Source organism: Ixodes scapularis, unplaced genomic scaffold (assembly GCF_016920785.2).
Source record: "Ixodes scapularis isolate PalLabHiFi unplaced genomic scaffold, ASM1692078v2 PGA_scaffold10__122_contigs__length_95168666, whole genome shotgun sequence".
Lineage (NCBI taxonomy): Eukaryota > Metazoa > Arthropoda > Arachnida > Ixodida > Ixodidae > Ixodes > Ixodes scapularis.
This window is the reverse complement of record NW_024609836.1, coordinates 17,391,952-17,412,283: the sequence shown is the minus strand read 5'-3', so window position 1 is coordinate 17,412,283 and position 20,332 is coordinate 17,391,952. Positions and strand designations below refer to the sequence as shown.

Below are 20,332 nucleotides of genomic sequence, written 5' to 3'. Positions count from 1 at the left end.
GAACCGAGCTCAAGAAAACTGACATTCAAACCTTTTTTGACTCTTTTGGCACAGCCCCAGTCGCGGCGTTTTGACGAGCAGGCAGATCCTTGTCTGGTTGCTTTCAAAACAACGCAGGGAATCACGCATCACATAAGGACTTCCGCCCACAACCCCAGGCCGGAAGTGCACCCGACGCGCCACCACCGCGCCGTAACATAAGAGTTGAGTTTGTGTAAAAAAATTTGGAATTTTCAATAAATCTGATAGAGTATGCATGGAATGCAGTACAACTTTAGCAGGTTGAAAAATTCACAGGTTTACAACATTGCAGTCAATTGCCCCACTGTCATAAAGTAATTTATAACTAATTTCCTCACCTTCGACCAACTCTCCTGGGTGGTAGCACTAGCTGCAACCAAAATATCCATTGTACTGTCGTACAGTCTGCATTGAAGCCCTGGCTGGTGCATCAGCACAGCAACAAAGACAAAAACCTGTTTGGGATGAAATGTTAAATATTTAATTGCCTAATTCATCCGAAGCTCCGGAACTCCGTCACATAGGAAACTGACAGGATAAGAATGAAGTAGAAGCTAAGTCTAGCAAGCAACCATTGCTTTCCACTGTGCTTAGGTTGTGTGTGCATGCCAGCGTCATCAAGATTAGAAAGTTTGTGCTGAACTCGGAACTTTTGTCTTTTTTAAACTGACACTGACCATGGCCAGATAGCAATGATTCAAAAATTGCTTTACATTTTTTAAGCAATAACAAAAAAAAATTGAAACAGATACCTTTCTTAGAACTTTGACAGTACTATGCCATATTTATAAAAGTTGGAAGCTTTATGAGGATTTCGGGTGTTTAAGTATATATGCATATTAGAAGCGAGTTTATAAAGCTTTTTTATATATCAAATCCGAATAATGGCTGCCAGGGGAAAGTAAAATCTAGTTTTATAACTCAAGAAGACTTGTTTTGAAATATAATATGGAATGCCCTTTCAGATATACCTCGTGTCTTTATTATGGCTCACATCATTATAGTTTATTTTGAAATGTATCACAATTATTTACCTGGGAGTGCATACGTTCTTCATCTGCTTTCCAGGCGAGTCCACTTTCGTTGAGATTGTCCAGCATCACCACATTACTCCAGCGCAAGAGGGTGGAAGTTCGTTGATAGTTAGTTGCACTGGCCAGATAGAGTATTTCGAAGACTTAAACATTGGACTTCCATCCGAGTTCCCACTCACAGCGAGGTCCATAGACAACTACTGGAGCTGCTGTCGTTTTTTTTTTCGGTACAGCTCACCATCCGTAATGTCAGTCAGTGTGCTGTGCTCACCATCCCTTCGTGCAGCTATGGTTCTCAAGTTGTTTTGGAGTGCTAAACTTATTAAGGTAATTGAAAGCAAGCACTTCAACTGATCTTTGAATGGCAAGGAAACAATGAAGCTACCTTCTCGCATCAGCTCTTGACCAGCATATTTTTTCATGCAGAGTAAGCACTGGGCGTCCACATTTTTTCTTTCTTTAATGTCTCCAGACGTTTGTCCGATGTGATTCATGCAGCTCTGGCAGTAGAAATGGAAGATCATTGCTGAAAAGCTCACTTTAAAAAATGTTGTGAAGAGATACTGCCTCTCAGGAAGCACCTTCTGTTGTACGAGCTTGTTTTATCAGCTGCTGCAAATCAATGACCTGTGACCAGTTCATTCCTGTTCGAAGCACATGCTCAAGTATCATTATGTATGCATCACCTACGCTGAGTGTGCCAGAGTCTAGAAGCAGTGTACCAAATTTTGCCTAAGAGAAAAAAAAATCTTCAGCGTCGGCTTCTTCGCAACTTTGCTGCTGCCCATTGCAAGCCCCTATTTCGCAGGCGTCTTGTAAGGCCGTGTTCTCGAGTTCATCTTTGGCTGCACTGGCTTCGTGCACAGTTGCGTTTCCCTCCTCGACCTCAGCAGAGTTTCGTTCCAGAGCCGATACAGATGGCGAAGTTGACACAGGCGGCGAAGTTGGCAGAGGCTCTGCTCCGGGCCTACGCATTATGTCTTCGTCACCACGCGAATACGATGCAGTCCCACTCGGGACACGGCTCGTAGAGCCGGGCTCCATGTACTGCTTGCGTCGACGCTTACGACGTGGAGGCATCTCTAGAAGGCTGCAGCCAGCCTGGTTCACACAAAAACAATCTCTGCACGCGGACCACACTCGCCACGACCACACCACGCAAGCTCTCGGATTGGATTGTAGTGGGGCTTATGAATCCAACTAGCCACTATGCACATGTTTATGTCGTGCCGGTGGTGCCAAAATTTGCTTTCATACTTATGGTGATTATAGCTCGGAACAAACTGAAAACCTACAAATAGTTTTGTAATAACCATTCAACATATCAGGTGCCTAACTTCCCGTGTTTTATGCTTGCATACATGGTGGTCAAACAGCTCTTTTTGTTTCTTAACCTTCCCGCCAGGTGTCGCAAGCTAGCCAAAATTAGAAATCAATCCAACTCATTATTGAACTGCCTGGATGGCATGTCTCGGCGATCTTGTATCGTAACATCCGTGCGGCACGTTTTCTTTGCTTCATTCCTATATCGCTTCCCTTAACTATATTAACTTTTCATCAGTTCTATATATTATTCTGAAGCTGTTTCATTTTCCAAGACGCATCGTCAGTGTGATATGTATGCCCTTGTTCGTTTTGTGGCGGACGACGACAACCATCGGAAGCATGTGGTTCCTGTGTCTGACATCTACGATTCCATCCGCGAAACTTTACGGACTTCGATAAAAAAAAAAAAAAAAAAAAAAAAAAAACAAAAAAACAACGCATTATAAGTGCTTCTGGAATAATTCAGTGGATGACCTAAACACTGGTCATTACACCAAACAAATACTGCTACTAGCAGGTAAGAATTTTAGTAAAATAGATAAATGGGCTAGTTGGTACATCATTGAATGGAAAGCGCCGAATAAACAAGGACCAAGAAGGGGACAGAGACGAAGCGCACTCACAACTGAAGGTTTATTGAAAACAACATTGACTATTAATACCGTCTATCAGGGTGTTGGCGCAAAAAGAAAAACTCTTTATCAGTTAAGTGCAGTGACGGCGCACTAATACACAGACTCACCCCTTGCTCTGTTATGCGGAATGCCTCGTGTATTTCTCGCGCTGTTTTGTTTTCGTATCTGCCCAGAACTGTTGTTTTTTCCAATTCCGGGCTACATGGGCACCTATCACAATGCACCGCAAGATTGCCCGACGGGGACTGTTTGACTGACCAGGCATGTTCTCTGGCCCTTTCATTTATGCAACGCCCCGTTTGGCCGACATACGATTTCCCGCATAAGATGAAAAGATGAAAAGAAAAGATGACGATCATATTCCTTCCAGACAACTAACAAGACCGGCGGTGATTCCTTATATTCATAACCTTTCGCACAATCTAAAAAAAGTGGCGGCTCATTTTGAAGTGCCTGTGGTGTTTTCAGCGCCGCATAAGCTGTCTCACTTGTGTTCAAAAATAAACAACAAAAAGGGAGAGGGTAAGGTGTGTCAAAAGAAACACGCTAATCAATACGTGGAGTGTGCAACGTCAGTGGTGTATAACATACCATTGAGTTGCGGGAAATCGTATGTCGGCCAAACGGGGCGTTGCATAAATGAAAGGGCCAGAGAACATGCCTGGTCAGTCAAACAGTCCCCGTCGGGCAATCTTGCGGTGCATTGTGATAGGTGCCCATGTAGCCCGGAATTGGAAAAAACAACAGTTCTGGGCAGATACGAAAACAAAACAGCGCGAGAAATACACGAGGCATTCCGCATAAGAAAGCAAGGGGTGAGTCTGTGTACTAGTGCGCCGTCACTGCACTTAACTGATAAAGAGTTTTTCTTTTTGAGCCAACACCCTGATAGACGGTATTAATAGTCAATGTTGTTTTCAATAAACCTTCAGTTGTGAGTGCGCTTCGTCTCTGTCCCCTTCTTGGTCCTTGTTTATTCGGCGCTTTCCATTCAAAGAATTTTAGGACAATAGTTGCATAATGTGTACATTGAAAAAAAAAAAAAAAAAAAAGCACATGCGAGTGCTAGACGTTGTGAGGTCGGTCCGCCTTTAGGAAATAGACGTCACTTGTTCACGCTGCAGGTAGGTAATTAAGTCAAGGCAGTACTGCTAACCTGTAGTCTTTAACGTGTCCACGCAGTAGCGATACGCGAACGCACGCCGATGCGATGCTTAAACCGATCGATTTCCTTCGTTGTTCTCCAGAAAGTGCGATGTACCCTTCTGCTATTTATTTTAGTAAAATATTGTTTGGGAACTCCCTCATGACTTAGATTAAAGCTTTAGTTCAGCACTTGTTAGTACGCCAGTGGTTTCGAAGAAATCTCTTTTGTTCTTAAAAAAAAAGCAAAAAAAAAAAATCCCGGCGATTGCTTGTTTGCGTTAACAGTGTCGCGCTCTGTACATATCGTATTGTTGATAGCCAAATTTCTCCACACAGAGACCGAAGAACAATTGAAAGAAATAGAGAGTCAAAAAAGGGTGTCAGTCCCACGTCTGACTGGCTCAGATCTCGATAGCGAGGATGTCGCAGCATGCTTAGCACAAAATGAGGAGCAGGTACTTTTCTTTTTACTTTTTTACTTTTTAATTTATAACAAATTGAACACATGTTTTGTGATGAAATTTTAGTCCAAGAGTTGTTTCTGCCCTTAGACCATTCTAGATTGCTTTCAAGCCTAAAATTTGAATGATACATGTTGAACAATGTGCATGCTAATTCTAGAAGGACCGAAATAACATAAAAACACCGAGGCATTGGCAAGGAAGCGCCAGTTTGATTCAATTCTAAGCCAGCACCTGACACATGCCAAGAAGATTATGAAGCCAACTTCAAAAGTACCTGAAGTAAGCAGTTCTGCTACAAAGAGCTATAGAGCCAAATCAGCAAACATATAGTATAAAATTATTTTGTTCTCTTTGATGGCCATTTTTTAATCTTGATTACAGCAAAAGAAGCCAAGACTCATTGTTCACACGTCTGATTCAAACAATGACGACGAGGTTGTGCCAGGTGCTGAGGCCCGCATGCAAGTGAAGCTGGCCAAGAAGGATGCCGACTTTTGGGAAATGCGGTTCATTCAGTGGGAGAAAGAAAACGCAACATTGCGCGAGCAGATTGTTTACCTTCAAAAAACGTTGGATGGCAAGATTTTTGCATGTAAGCTTACAAGTGGCTCTTGATACTCAGTAGTGGGCAATGCTTATAGTGAGATGCAATTAAGCCACTCTTCATTGCATAATAAGAGGGAATTGTTTAGTACAAACAAATGCAAATACCTTTCTATTTTACAGTGCAGCCCGTCTTCGAAAAGATTACAGACCGTGAGCAAGGTATACCTAATACTGATTAATAATTAAGCATGCACTATATCGGTACATTATTTTGTAAAGTAACCGCACGAAGCACCCACAGGGGGAATGCTCCCGCCAGGTTCGGAGGGCCCGTGGATCTCAACAATGTCAATTATATATCGGGTGTCCGCGAGAAATCTGAATCCTGTTTTTCGCACCGTAAAAATAAACTATGTATCACGGAGAGCTCAAACTCCGTCAGAATGTAGCCCCATCTGTTTGAGCAAGTTGCCAAACTTTCAAAACTTGCCATTACCGGAATAAAACGTTAGAAATGAAAAAAACTCTGTTCGTCTAGGAAGGGACGCTGTACAAAGACTTTTTGCTGGAGACGCATATGCAGCAGTTGATGCTGCGTCTGCACGATGTCTAGTTTAATATTGCGGTGCGAAAAACGGGGTTTAGATTTCTTACAGACACCCGGTATGTTCTACTGAGTTATACATCTGAGGGCTTTGCGTGTGCATTGATAGTGCATTTTTAGGCCGTGCCTGTTTATTTTCTGTTATAACTGGATAGAAAAGTATGTTTCTTTTTTTTTCTTATTTTAGAGGTTGCACACCTACAGCCAGTGGCATCTTTGCAGCCAGTGAGACATATACAGGCAGTGGCACCGCGACAGCTAGGGGGACCTTCACAGCCAGAAGTGCGCCCACAGCCACGCTTGAGTGGTAGGGAGAAACCAAATCTTGAGCGGTTTCACACCTCTACGAGGACGTCCCTAAAATCCTGGGAGAGAAGATCCATCCTTCTAGTGCAATGTACACTGAAGGGATGTGGAATAAACATGAAAGGGAATGCAGAATGTCTTGAGTGTATATTGTGAGTTTGGTTATGCAACACTGAATTGTGATAATTAAGAGTAGGTGCAGCGCCAATGTGGTTTTGAAGTAGTTCATTCACATTAAACTGGGAATCACTTTATTGGTTCTAGCTCATACTAAAATGGAATCGATAAATACTTGCGGATATTCCTGCTGGAGATGTCCTAGTTTCCAGCTAGAACTAGCTCCCTTTCCAGCTGGAACCTGCACTAATTCCAACTGGAACAACTCCATTTCCAGTTGGGAACAGTTCCATTTCCAGTTGAAAACAGTTACATTTCCAGTTAAAAACCGTTTTATTTCCAGCTGGAAATAAAACTGCCTCCAGCTGGATCTTTTTTCCAGTTGGAAGTAGTTTCCAGTTCCATAATCCATTCCCAGCTGGTTCCAGTTGGAGTGGTGTACACTTGGGGACCTTGGCAGCGGTCCTTTCAGCCTTACCTTGGACGAATCCGCTGACAGAAGCGTCACCAAGCTGCTTGATATAGTAATTTTTTACTACAGCGAGAGGAAGTGCAGCGTCACGTCCGCATTTTGTGCGTCGCAGAACTTCAGCAGGGTAATTATGTTTGGTTGAACACAAAGAGGGTTAAAAAGGACTCCATCAACACCAATATTCCGAAAGGATAATGTGAAAAAACGTATTTTAAACTGAATAAAACGATAACCAAAAACACCTCGTGGATATCTGTGAAGCTTCGATAAAATGTCGTCAAGACGGCATGTTCGTAAGAGCAGAGCCACAACGGGAAGTACGGTCGCTCATAAATATTACTTAGGCCTGAACGTAGTACCGCGCTTTGGTAAAGAAAGTAACAGCAGAGTTGGCCACCGTTCGTTTTAGTATCGGGTTTTCTTTCCGGCAAGGCTTGTTTAGGGTGGTAGGGGATTGTGTATACGTGCGTTGTAAAATTCACGCAACGAAATGTCTATCTAAATGGGCCCAGATTCCCGCCTTTCATGATGACGGGATAGCCGCTTTGTTCGACTGAAACTGATAACGAACTCGACCGCTAAGAAGTAAACAAAAAACTACAATCGTTGCTCAAAGGGGACGAACCATACGGCTCTGAAAAGTGGCGCGCATGTAAACAAATCGCTGCGACGTTTTTGGTGGCTTCGGGGATACGTGAGAAAGTCAACGTACAGGAAGATACGTTTGAAGTAAAATAGTGTCAGCAATATGCAGGTAAATACCTGTTCGCACTGGGAGCGGAACCGCACTGGCACCGCACTCTTGGTAACCGCTTCGGGAACGATCTTTTCCAACCGATTTTATGAACCGCTGGGCCTCTAGACAATCGGAACTTGAGGCTGACGTGACGCTCGGCAGAGAAAGATTGGACCGGCATTGACTCGCTCCCAAAAACTGCTTTAACTTGACATGTGTTGGCGTAGCTTCATATCGGAATAAAATAAACATATAAAAAAACGTGTACGTACCCATGTTGTAAAGGCAATCCATGTGGCGTTAATTTTAGCTCTGTAACACACACACAAAAAAGATTGAATCAAGGAGAGTGTCCCTTGTCGACGAAGGCGTTCGTCACGGCTGCATCTGAAAAAAAGCTAGGTACGACGAGGGGAAAGACGCCTTCTTACCCCAAAATAGAGGTCAGGGTTCAAACTATTCATACGAGAAGGGTCCACAAATGTCGCGTGGGCGTATTTCATTTATCAAGCCAGCCGTTCGTGTGCAGATGGTCTTGGTCGGGCTCGTCGAAGTTTTTCCCAGGTGAAAATTTGGAACTGATTCCAACTGGAAATAAAACTGGAACCAGTTGAACCCAGCTGGAAATTAATAGTTCCAACTGGAATGATACTGGATCCATCTAGACCGTGACCAGTTGCAGCTGGGATGGCACTGGATCCATCTAGACTGGTACCACTTCCAGCTGGAATGGCACTGAATCCACCTAGACTGGGACCAGCTCCAGCTGGAACAGCACTGGATCCTTCTGGACTGGGACCAGTTCCAGCTGGAATAGCACTGGATCCAGCTGGGCTGCATTGATCCCAGCTGGACTGGGTGCAGTCCATCTCTGGATCCAGTGGGATCTCCGATAGGGGGTGGCAAGCCCAGCTGGACTAGGTGTTTCATGTCCACTGGATAGAAGCATTATCCCACTTTAAAGATAAAAGCTTTTGATATCCTGAAAACTAATACTCAGTGCACTAGTGGTCTGGATGTTTAAACAGATATTGCCAGAGGCATCATTCTGCCAGGCAAATGCAACCATAATGCGCTCTCAGACATAAAACAAATGCGTGTAGGAAGCAGGTGATAATATGAAAAAGAATAATGCAGAGGAAAAACCTAAACAACTTATTAGAGGGAAGCAGGGAGCAGAGGGCTACGAAGAAAATTAGTACCAGAAATGTGTGCTCTCCTCCATTTAATTTTGTTTGGAATGTACTATCTCGCAGCAAGTGGCCATGCACAGTAAAAATGTTTTGCAGTTCGCCTACCTGTGCAAGTAGCTTTCACGTGTCATGAGGGTTAATAACAAATGAATGACCCATGAAGTCATCCTCTGCAAATCAAAACAATTCAGGCAGAAAACAGACACATGAGATAAACATATATGCAGGTAAAATTATTTATTGAATTCAGAGAAATAACAGAAATGTAAACCGAAGCAGCCGAAACAAGTTTCGCTCAAAAAAAATAAAATAAAATTGTAAGCTTATTTTCATAGATTGCAATGAGTTGACAAAAGGTAGCATGGGTTTGTGCAACAGGTGGTTGCACAACCATTTGCTGCATAAAGCACTGACAGACAGCACCTACTGTTTGAGACGACAATCTACATCCATGCTACCGCAAGCAAAATAGTTGTTATGACGGCCTCACGTAAGGTTTAAGACCACTCATACCTGTAAACGAGATCGCAGAAAAACGCTCTTTGTTCAAGCTCCATGAATATGCATGGCATCATAGTCATGTTAACTTTGTACAGTTTATACCAGGGTCGCTTGGTTGCAGCCTTGATGCGCAGGGTACCTTGGAGGCTGCTCACATGATAGACATGCGAAGAAATGAACAGCTCAGATGTCAGTTCTCCAACAACAACCTCAATGATGTGCTCTATCTTAGCGTATGTGCCATCTGCTAGTCTGATAGCTCTGCAGTCCGTTTTTGTCTGCCTCTCATAGCTGCCACTGTGGAAGGAAACATTATGAATTGAAATTCTGTCCTACTCTGCAACTGTGGCAGGTCCAGTGTGTGCAACTGAATCAAGAACAAACTTCTTCGGAGATTAACCCACATATTTTGGCTTTCCCAATGGCAGTGGCGAATTCCTCAGTGATGGCGTGCTATTTTTCTAGAAATATAGCTGAAACTGATGTCACCTGCCACAGTCTTATATGTAGTAAGGCTGTCCTTCAGCATCAACCGTGACATGATCTGAATGGGGACACCATTTGCAGAAGTTGCCAGCTTGAGAAGCCTACCCATGTTGGTCTCGAAAGGGTACAGGAATGAGCCCAGAGCGGACCAAACAATACAACACACTTCAGCAAGTGAAGGATCTGATGTATGTTGTAAGTCATCTGCTGTTGTGTGTAAAGAAACTGCATCTTTACAACAAATTCTACTAAGCATACTCCCATCCACGTCTTCCTGCGTCACTTTGTCTTTTAGCAAGTTGAAGACGCCTGTCACGAGTAAGCACAAATGCTCCAAGAAATGCTCATACAGGATTCCTTGTAAGTAAGGCACACTGAAATACAATAGCCAGTGTTGCCACTCTGCAGCTTTCCAATATTTTCTAAGTGTTCATAATCTTGGAAGTCTCGTGAAGATTCGTGGCGGTCTAATGCTGCAGAGTCGGCGGCCGTCAACAAGAGCTATGGTTCCTGGCTCGCCAATGTAGTATGACTCTCCAGGAGTTGCAAGCCATAGCTCGGTCAGCTGCTTTGCAACCCCAAGCAGTACACAATGCATAAAGTTGGGAATAAACGACCATACAATGTCAAATCCTTTGACGTTGACTAAGGGAGACAACCCCCTTGCTCCCTGTATGCGAGTTCCTTGCTCAGAGGCTGCCGCCGTGTCCTTGATCATGCCCTCGTGTGTTCTTTCCTGTGATGCCTTTCATCCACTGGCTGCTTTACAGTCCCTATAACAAACAAGAAACTTTTATAAATTGTGATGTCACTTATTGTCATGTTAAAAGAAAACTAAAACACTTCTTAAACAAAAAAAAAAAAAAAAACAAGAAGTGAATTTTTGGCGTATTTTTATCCAGTGAATCTGAATGTTCCGTTCGTTTTCTTGGAAGACGTAACTAAACATGAGACAACACGAAAAACTTCCGACCAGTCGTGACGTCATACTAAGATGTGTCGCTCGTGTGGGCAGGGCGTGCAACTGCAAGCTTGCCAGGTATATTCCCCTACACTGATACCAGTCGTGACGTCTCTTACCTTAATTGGGGGGGGGGGGGGGGTTGTGTGGATATTTAGACAGCGTGTAGTTGGTCAGCCATTTCAAATTTGTGACAAGGCACTCGAAGTAGATGAGAAATTTAGCAAGTGCAGCACAATCGCTAGCCTGGGGTCTTTAACGTGCACGACGCAGTAGTGGCACACGACCACACGCCGGTACAATGCTCATCCAGATCGAAACGGGCAGGGGTGGGGAATGAACCCAGGATCCCTGGGTTCTGCAGCGCGAGCTTTCGGCCAAACGAAATATTTGGAGGATTTAAACATGGGACTGCCATCCGAGTTGACCGTCACTGTGAAGTCTATGTCTGCCACACTCACATCTTGTCTTTTTTGAGATACAGTGCACCATGAGTTATGTCATTCATGGACACGTTCGAAGGTTCTGATGCGATTTTGTTCAGGTTTGTACGTAAAGCTGAACTGACTTTCTTGCTGGCAAGAAGTGATGCTAGCTGCTTCTCTACTGGCATGCCTACGAAAAAACAGCCATCCCTGACGAGTTGTGGTCCTCTGTAATGCTGCTCGCAGATGTAGCACTTGACGTTTACATTCTTCCTCTTGGAAAGTTCTCCAGAGCATTTCGCAACGATCGTCATGCAGTGAGGGCAGTAGAAGTGAAATGTAATTTCTGACATACTTATTCCACAAAACTTCTGAAACAAATACTTGCTTTCGGGAAAAGCCTCAGCCTGCACAAGTTTGTTGACTAGCTTAAGCAACTGCTCTGTATCCGAGTAAAATAGGCCTATTGTCAACGCGTAGTCCATGACCATCATGAAGGCATTCCCCAGGGTTAGGGAGCCAGAAGGAATGAAAGAAAGACTGAACTGTTCTTGGTTTTTTTCGAAACCATTCTCCTAGATCCTCAAAAACATGCTCTTCATTTGGATCATCTTGTGTGTCCACAGGATGATTCGCAGAGACTTCGTCCAGAGTAGCCGAATCGCTTAAGTTCTTCTGTGGCTCAGGTGTCGAAGGTGCCGTCGATGGTATGCCACGCGCTAGAAAAGCACATTCATCCAGTGATGCTCGATTTTCCTTGGAAACTTCAGTCGTGTTGTGAGAATCTCTTAGCAATAGAGACAGGGTGGCTCTTGGAATTTGGCCGCCATTAGGCTCCAAATAAATTTTGCGTTTCACTGCCTGTTTAGGAGCACTCGTTTCGGAAAACTGCCCTGCATCAGCGGCGTTGGCAAACGTCATTTCATAAAACTGCCCCGTATTAGCGGAGTTGACAAACGCAAACGTTCTCATACTACACTCCCACAGACATTACTGTTGCGTCAAACGCGCCTTCGTCTTCTCATGCGGCCATCTTGTTTTGCAATGTTGTAAGGCCACTTGTCTCAATCGACTTAACACACTTTGCTTTAAAAATAATAAAAATGTATTAACAAAGGCCTAGAAAAACAAAAACAATATAGTACACCGATTTAAAAATTTGTTTTTATAGCATAGCGTTCTGAATCGCGAAATATTATAACACCGAAAGACATTCTAAAATCGTGCTTTTGCTTTTACAAAAGTAAAACCGAAACGAGACAACATTCAGTTCAATCCAAATCCAATCGGCACAGCTCGTACCATTGTTAATTCGCACGTAAGCAAACGCCGCTTCTGCGACTGATGCATTGTGCAATTAAAACAAAAGTTGATTTCTACAGTAGTTTTTAATCTTGTGAGAGCAGTTCCAAGACCAGAATGTACGCACTTGCCCGGTTCGTGAATAACATCGACAGCCGCTTTCACATTGTCCCCTGTCCTGACATTCAGAATTTTAAGCCTAGAAACGAAAGGGACGATCAACATCAGAAAAATCTACACGTGTTTCTTGCTGGACGAGGCAGAACCAAGCAACACAGGAAGCTATCCAATGCAAATTCTCCTGCTGGCACGTATGTATAGTTTTATTCTGCTTTAGTGTCTCAGTATTATATATAGAGCGGTGTCACTTTTCAGAGCCCGTCGCCGACGGAATCGCGGTCTTGGCATCTGTTGTATGACGTACATGTGCTACATTCTAAAGTTATTTTACATCATCTTTGCGCGCAAGGGTTAATGTGCCTAAACGTGCGTGCGCGAACGTGCCTTCGAAACGTTGACGGCTCGGCGCGTCAACGAGCCGTCGAGCAAGCTCGTGCGTGGCCAAATGACTACCGTGCTTGGCGTTCGTGCTCCGCACGAAAAGCCGCACGATTCAATTCCTGGGAGCAGCGGGTCTTTTTTTTTTTTTTTCAATTAAGCATTCTTGCAATTTTGAGAACCTCGTATGATCGAAGTACGAATGTTTTACGTGCTGAACGCTCTACGCCGAATGTTCCTGAAACCCACACGGGTACCGTGTACAGTACGTAAGTAACTCCGGATGGAGAGCAGTAGTGTCTTGCCCCGGCGCTCGATCCTGCTATTTTGCCGACATCGACGCCTGCGACTCTAACCTACTTATATTTTGTTTTGGGCACAGGTTTTTCCATTAAAGGTTTAGTTTCCCCAGTTTTTCGCCGCCTCATCATTTGTCATTTATACCCACGTTATGAACTTCCCGGACTCTAACCAATTCTTTCACTCTTCTCAGCACGGGTTTCGCAGGAACTTCTCCTGCGAAACTCAACTAGCTCTCTTTCTCCACGACTTGCATACCTATCTCGACTCTAACTGCCAAACTGACGCTATCTTCCTGGACTTTGCAAAAGCCTTCGACAAAGTACCTCATAGACGCTTGCTACTAAAACTTTCTCGGCTAGGATTAGACCCTGACGTCTTGAAATGGATACAGGAATTTTTGACTAATCGCTCTCAGTCCGTCCTCGTTAATAACCAGTCCTCCAACTGCCTACCAGTATCATCAGGTGTTCCCCAGGGCTCCGTCTTGGGCCCACTGCTATTCCTCATATATATTAACAATTTACCCTTACACGTTACTTGCCAAATCCGTATGTTTGCCGATGACTGCGTTATTTACCAACCAGTTACTAACATTTCTGACCAAATCAATCTACAGGAAAACCTCAACCGCATCCAGGAATGGTGCGACCACTGGCTCATGTCACTTAATCCTAATAAATGCAAACTCATGTCCTTTCATCGCCGAACCAACCCTTTCCTTTTCCCCTATTCAATTGCTAACACTCCCGTCGAACTAGTACAGTCCTATAAATATCTTGGTGTCACCTTAGGTAGCGGCCTATCATGGCGCGCACATGTCACTAACATTATCTCATCAGCAAATAAAAGTTTAGGATTTCTAAAACGCCATCTACGTACCGCTCCTCAAAGCATAAAACTGCTAGCATACAAATCACTCGTAAGGTCAAAGCTGGAATACGCATCCCCCATCTGGAGCCCGCACCAAGCCTATCTCAGTTATGCACTCGAACAGGTTCAGAACCGCGCCACCAGATTCATCCACTCATCTTACTCGTACAAAGTTAGTATCTCATCCTTAAAAGCTGAATCGGGCCTTTTAGACCTCTCCTCTCGACGCCAAACTGCTAGCTTATGTCTATTTCACAAGTTTTTCTATTCTCCGCTCCATCACGCGCCCTACATTGTACCCCACACCCGCATCTCTCTCCGAACAGGTCACCCATTGCAGGTCACCCGTCACCGCACTCGAACTGCCACTTTTTTCAATTCCTTCTTCCCCCGTACTGCAACAGACTGGAACGGCCTTCCCGGCGAAGTTGCTACGATCACCTGCCCATTAAGGTTTGCTGAAGCTGTGTCAACCATCAATCCAACGTAACAACCTATTGTTCAAGTTATTGTTTTTTTTATATTCTCCCACCCCTTATGTAATACCCCTCCCGAAGGGGTCTTTAAGGAAATAAAGTGAAGTGAAGTGAAGTGAAGTGAATTTGTGACAATATCTTGCGTAAACAGGGGATTCGCGATGTTTCGTTGAGCTTTTGAAATGACAGCATAAGTCGGCTGGTTGTTAACGTGTAGTGCTCCAACTTACCATAGAGGCGCCCCGAGGTGCTCGATTCATAATTTGAGCGTATGAGGACGGGAAACCCCCAGAGTCAAAAAACGAAAGAAAATGAAAACTGTTTTTATCTGTAGGATAATTCTTACTCAGCTTCTCGAAATCATCGAAAAATCGTTCTGCAGCTATTCTGGCGTTTATTACGACTGAAAAGTCGGTAGAACGAAAAGGAAATTAAATTATTTTACCCTAGTCTTTACTTCATTTGGCAAAAATAGGCCCCATAGGAACAAAAAATATTATTCAAGTTTACGTAATATTTAAGTATAGGGAAAATAGATTTTTTTTTTGTGATTTTCTCAGGTAAACTAATCCTTCCGCAATTTTGCTCAAAGCATCCACCACCGTATTACACCTGTGTGCTAGATCCTGTTAGCATCTATTGAGAAACTGTTTAGTGCGGTTCATTCAAAGGGCCGACGAAACATGGTGAATTCCCTGTAGAAGCACTGGTCTAGAAATAACGGTAATAGTAATGTTTAATTCGTGTGTCTGTTTCATGGGCTTGTGGTTGTCATATTTAACATTTCATCCCGTCTAGATGGAAGTATAAAAAAAAAAATCAAAGAATAAGAAATTGGCGTTGGAACTCTGGAGTGTTTCAGTTTTTCACTACACATATATAGCGCTTAACTTCTAGAGATTTTCGCGGAATTTGTGCAGATATTAATAGTTCAACTGAAGCAAGTGCGCAAGAATAAAAAAATTGTTTTTAATGCCAAGATGCGATTCAAAAGTCAGCATTTGCATCTAGTTGGATTCTGTCTCGAATCTGGTTATTAATAGGGTTAAACATGTATTGGTCAACATTTTTAAACAAAAACTTGGGAGTTGGTATACATAGGCAGGGATTCTCGTACAATGACGAAACCTTTGTAAACACGACCTGTAATTGCCAGCTTTTTGAAAAAGAGCAAATTGACAGAAGGTTGCTGGTCACTGTGGCTTATAAGCTTTTTTGTAACACACAATTGTGATTTCTGGCAGAATTATCACCTGGAGAATGTCAAAAAATTATCTTTGGACATGTCACACAGTTGATGAAACATTTCTTATATTCTACATACTCCCTCTGTGAGCTCTTTGTTGGCTGACTTAAAACCGTTAATTAGTAGTAAGGGCAGGGTGTAAGATAGACAGGTGGGGAAACGGCCCATAGAAACCTACCGCAGCGCCGTGACCCGATTGTGTACTCGTCTGCTTGCGGGTGGCTTGCGGGTACTCCCGATTTGCGACAGATGGCGCTGCGGCGAGAAGAAAAAAATTGGAATCGAATTTGCATGGAACTTTATGGGAGAGTGCGCAAAATAAACTGAGAGCACGACAGTCCTCCATTGAAAATCCACGAGGAACCTTCTCCGTCAGTTTAACCGGTCGCCAGCGTTCGCCCACCCGGAGTGAAAGTTCGCGGTGCTCCACATAGATGGCGCCACAGAAAAAGAGAACACCGAGGGGGACACAATCCGGTCGCTCATTTGGGTCTCGTTTCACCACCTGTCTATCTTACACCCTGAGTAAGAGTCATATATTAATGTTTCTTTCGCATACTTGCCCTTGTCGCAGAGACTCAAACCGAGCTGAGTCGCCAGAGACATTACAAGAGTCAAGATTCCTCGCCTGAATGACTCTGACAAAAGTGAGGAGGAAGACGATTTGGGAGCGAAGAGGACGAAGGACAAACATGTGAGTCTTTCACTTTTGAAGCAATGTAGAAAACTGCATTTTAGCCTGAAGTTATATGTAAAGCAACTTTTTGTTCAACAAGAAGTACAGAACATTTTTTTTGTTTGCACCGCCGAAACCAGCACGCTCCCAGCAGGACCAAGCTAGTTTCGGCTGTGCGTTATTAGCATGGAAACGCAGGCTATGAATGTGCTTTTGATGCACTACCGATCTTTGTGGGGAGGACAGGACGTACGGTTACAAACAAGGCACAAGCCCCGCACTCCTGATTCTATGAGTGCCATGTTCCCAAATATAGACATTTACTCTTTAAAATGGTGAATCTCGCATCCTTTTTTCATGGTCTATTAATATTCTAGATACTTTTTATATCAAGGAATTGAAGAAAAAGAAATCGCACCAAGCAGTGGCAAAAAAAAAAAAAAACCGTTTGACGAATCCTTATGCAACATCTCAAGCACTCCAGGAAGGAGAACACTGCAGCAGGAACTTCCAGCGTGTCGGGCAAGCATGGAGTAAGTATATTTTTTTTTGTGGCAAAAGTATTACACTAGTCTGAGTGAATGCTAAGCAATGAATGCTTGTAATGCATTAAATTGAACAGGAAAGTGCCTTTCCAACAAAATCCTTGCCGACAACTGGTATAAACATATGCGCATATGCACTTTATGAAATGGCAGGCCAAGAAGATTTCCACCGAGACGTCAGACTCTGACGAGGAAGTGATCCCTGCAAGCCAGGCCAAAATGCAGGCGAAGATGGTTAACAAGGATACCAAACACTGGCAAAAAAAAAAAAAATGAACTATCGCAGCAAGAAGTGCGTCTACTGCGCGAGAGGATTGCCTATTTTGAGGCAACTGTTGACTCAAGATTATTTTCTCGTAAGTACCTGTCCTGCACGAGTATACGTACCCCTCTTCATTGTGACATATGTGCACGGCCCATATGTGTGAAATATAGGGAATCTATGTTCAGCATTTTTCCCATTGGATAATCAGCCATACACATAAGCATATCTGAACATGAAAGGTAGCTACCTGATGAGTTACTTCTCTAGTTACTTTTGCACCCAAGAGAGTAATGTATAAATTTGTGGTTTAAGGAAAATAAATTGGATAATTTGTTAAGGCCATCTTGATGGATTCACAGTATATTTCTTTCTATAAAAGCGTCTAAGGGCGCGTTAGTTGCCATGTTGGTGAGTCTCGTAAGCGCATTTTCTGGCTCGCTACAGTTGCAAGCATGTGCTTGCCGGATTAATCACCGTAAATAGTGGCATTTTCTACAGTGCTGCTGGTATTCTGCTTTGTTTGGTTTCGTAGCTGATATATAAAAAAGTTATATTCTTAAGCAGTGTTCAAATTATAAATATGCATTCATAAGGTAGAAATGTAATGATGCAACTTTTGTTTCGTCTAGTTCAACCTGTGCTGGAGGAAATAGTTCGTATTATATAAGAAATGTTTTTCGTGGTGCAACGGCTGATGTTGAGCAGAATGTTAAACTAACCATTTATGAGTTTAACAACGTACTGATACTTCTTTCTTTGCTACTTCATCCTGAGATAGGGAAATTAATCAAATCGCATAAGAAACATCTCATAGTGCAATGGTTGACATCACTATATGTGGATACTAGGTGGCAGCGACATCCAAGTTGCCAGCTTCAGTAATTCTGATGTGGCAGGGCAAGCCAGGCGGCTGCCCGGGATGTCACAAGCGCAGACGAGCTCCAGCAAGGCTGATGCAGCAGGGCAAGCCAGGCAGCTGCCCGGGATGTCACAAGCGCAGACGAGCTCCAGCAAGGCTGATGCAGCAGGGCAAGCCAGGCAGCTGCCCGGGATGTCACAAGCGCAGACGAGCTCCAGCAAAGCTGATGCAGCAGGACAAGCCAGGCAACACCCAAGGCAGTTGCTTGAGGTGTCACTAGAGCACGCGAGCGCCGGTTAGCTAATCATCTATCTTGCTCAACAAAAAGATTGTTTAATTCATTTGCTCTCGACTTTCCTGTTCTCTAGTGCAGCAGATCAAGAATTTTTGTATTCATCTTTTTCTCTATGTATCCAAGCCAAGTAAGTGCCAGCTGTGGCAGCCATGGACATTGAAGGTAACTAATCAAATCTTCTAACGACCACAAAACAGCGCAGATACTTAATTGATAAAGCCTTCTTTAAGATAATAAAATAATATTCAAATCGACAGACGAACTTCAACATGCTGAACAGGCTGACTTGCCAGTGCCGGATGATCAACCAGCACAGCCAGGAGACTTTACAGCCTGCATGGATGAACGTGTAAGTCTCCTCATTATCCAACTTCAGCATTTGTGTTAATGCGAAAGCATTAACTTTCCCATGGAGCGAGACGACATCATTAGCTTTGAAGCAGCACCAAACGGTAGTTAATTTCCCCTCTCCCAAGTGAAGCCACAATCTGAAATCCTCCAGCTTTGAAGCCGCACAAAAAGCTACACAAAACGGCAGCGAAATGAAGCCAAAATTTACGAGATGGGGCTGCCGCGCATCAATTTCAACAAGTGCCACCCCATAGCGCTGCGTGCCTGCGCCGCCAGCGCGCCTGTAAAAGGAATCTGCTCGCTCGCTCGGGCAGACTCCACAGCGGCGGCACAGTCGATGTCAGCATGACGCAGCCACTTCACGAGGGCGCGCGCAAGAACGACATTCATGCTTTCGCATTCGCAACTCATAAGAAGTGCTTAGGTGTACCTCGAGCCTTTTTGTTTGCATGGATGGGGAGAGCTTTTCACATTTCATAAATAGAGCGATTCCCTCAAGAACACTTTTTTGTAGCAATTTTTGTAATTGTATGGTGCTCCTTTGTGGATACCCGCATTGAAACCTTCGTATAGGGTGTTTTTATAAACTTCTTAAACAATTGAATATGATGAAAAAATAGCGCATAAAAACACGAGGACAAGGACAGGAACGGAACACAGGAGACAAGCAAGCAGTGTTCCGTTCTTCTCCTTGTCGTCGTCTTTTTGTGCGCTTTTGTTCATCATGTTCAACTAACGCCAACTTGCCCAGCCTACCACCGTCCTAAAAAATAGGTTCTTGGTATTTTTTTTATAAACTTACAGTGTTGCTTCAAGCCTTGTGCAATGTATGTTTAGTGAAGCCTCAGATACGGCACTGGCTAAATTGGTCACCTACAGTGTGAACCAGTGCTTTCAAACCTCACAGTGTACAAACACTTGACGGCTACTTTTTTGTCTGACATTGAGGTTACGCTCGCAGATAGACATGAAGGTTATTCTCTTTTTGCAGTTCCACCTGACAAGAGGGTCTTACGTTACGATGGAGTGCGCTGGGAAAATGTACAAAAATAAGAAGCCCATCATTTTAATCAAGGATGCCGCACAAGGTATTTGGGGCAAGAAGGGGATTCAGCAAAGGACACTCAGCGGGGTCGTGAGCCCCACTAAGCGGCACCTGGGGAACCTGGCTCGAAAGCAGCTGACCCCCGAGAAAATCTCAGTAGTGGCAGGTAATTAAGCTACATCTGTTTACTATGAATCAGTCATAACTAGTGAAGTTTGTTTTCACTTAAGATTACAGACACCTTGAAGCACTGGGGTGAAAGAAGAAGAATGACGTCATGGAGGCCCTAAAGAACATGAACGGAATCCTGAGCGAAAAAATACAAGACGCGCGAAGGAAAGACTGCCCTTAGGACTAGGAAAGATGGCTTAACATAACCGTATTGATCTGGGAACTCGAAAGGTCCAAGGTATGTGCATACCACTTCGCCAAGCTGAAAATTCGAAGCGGTCCAGTTGGAAATGTAGACAGCTGAATCCAACTGAAAATGTAAATAGGTCCAGCTGTAAATGTAGCTGGAACCAGCTGGGAATGTAGTTGGAACCAGCTGGAAGTGTAGCTAGAATCAGCTGGAAATGTAGCTGGAACCAGCTGGAACTTTAATTGGAACCAGCTTGAAATGAAAGTA

General features: G+C 43.7%; 2 pseudogenes; one reads left to right on the top strand and one right to left on the bottom strand.

The window, feature by feature from the left end:
- Nucleotides 1-9,097: 9,097 nt before the first annotated feature.
- Nucleotides 9,098-9,696, bottom strand: LOC120841658 (annotated as a pseudogene).
- Nucleotides 9,697-12,392: 2,696 nt separating this feature from the next.
- Nucleotides 12,393-20,056, top strand: LOC115316558 (annotated as a pseudogene).
- The last annotated feature ends 276 nt before the right edge of the window (nucleotides 20,057-20,332 follow it).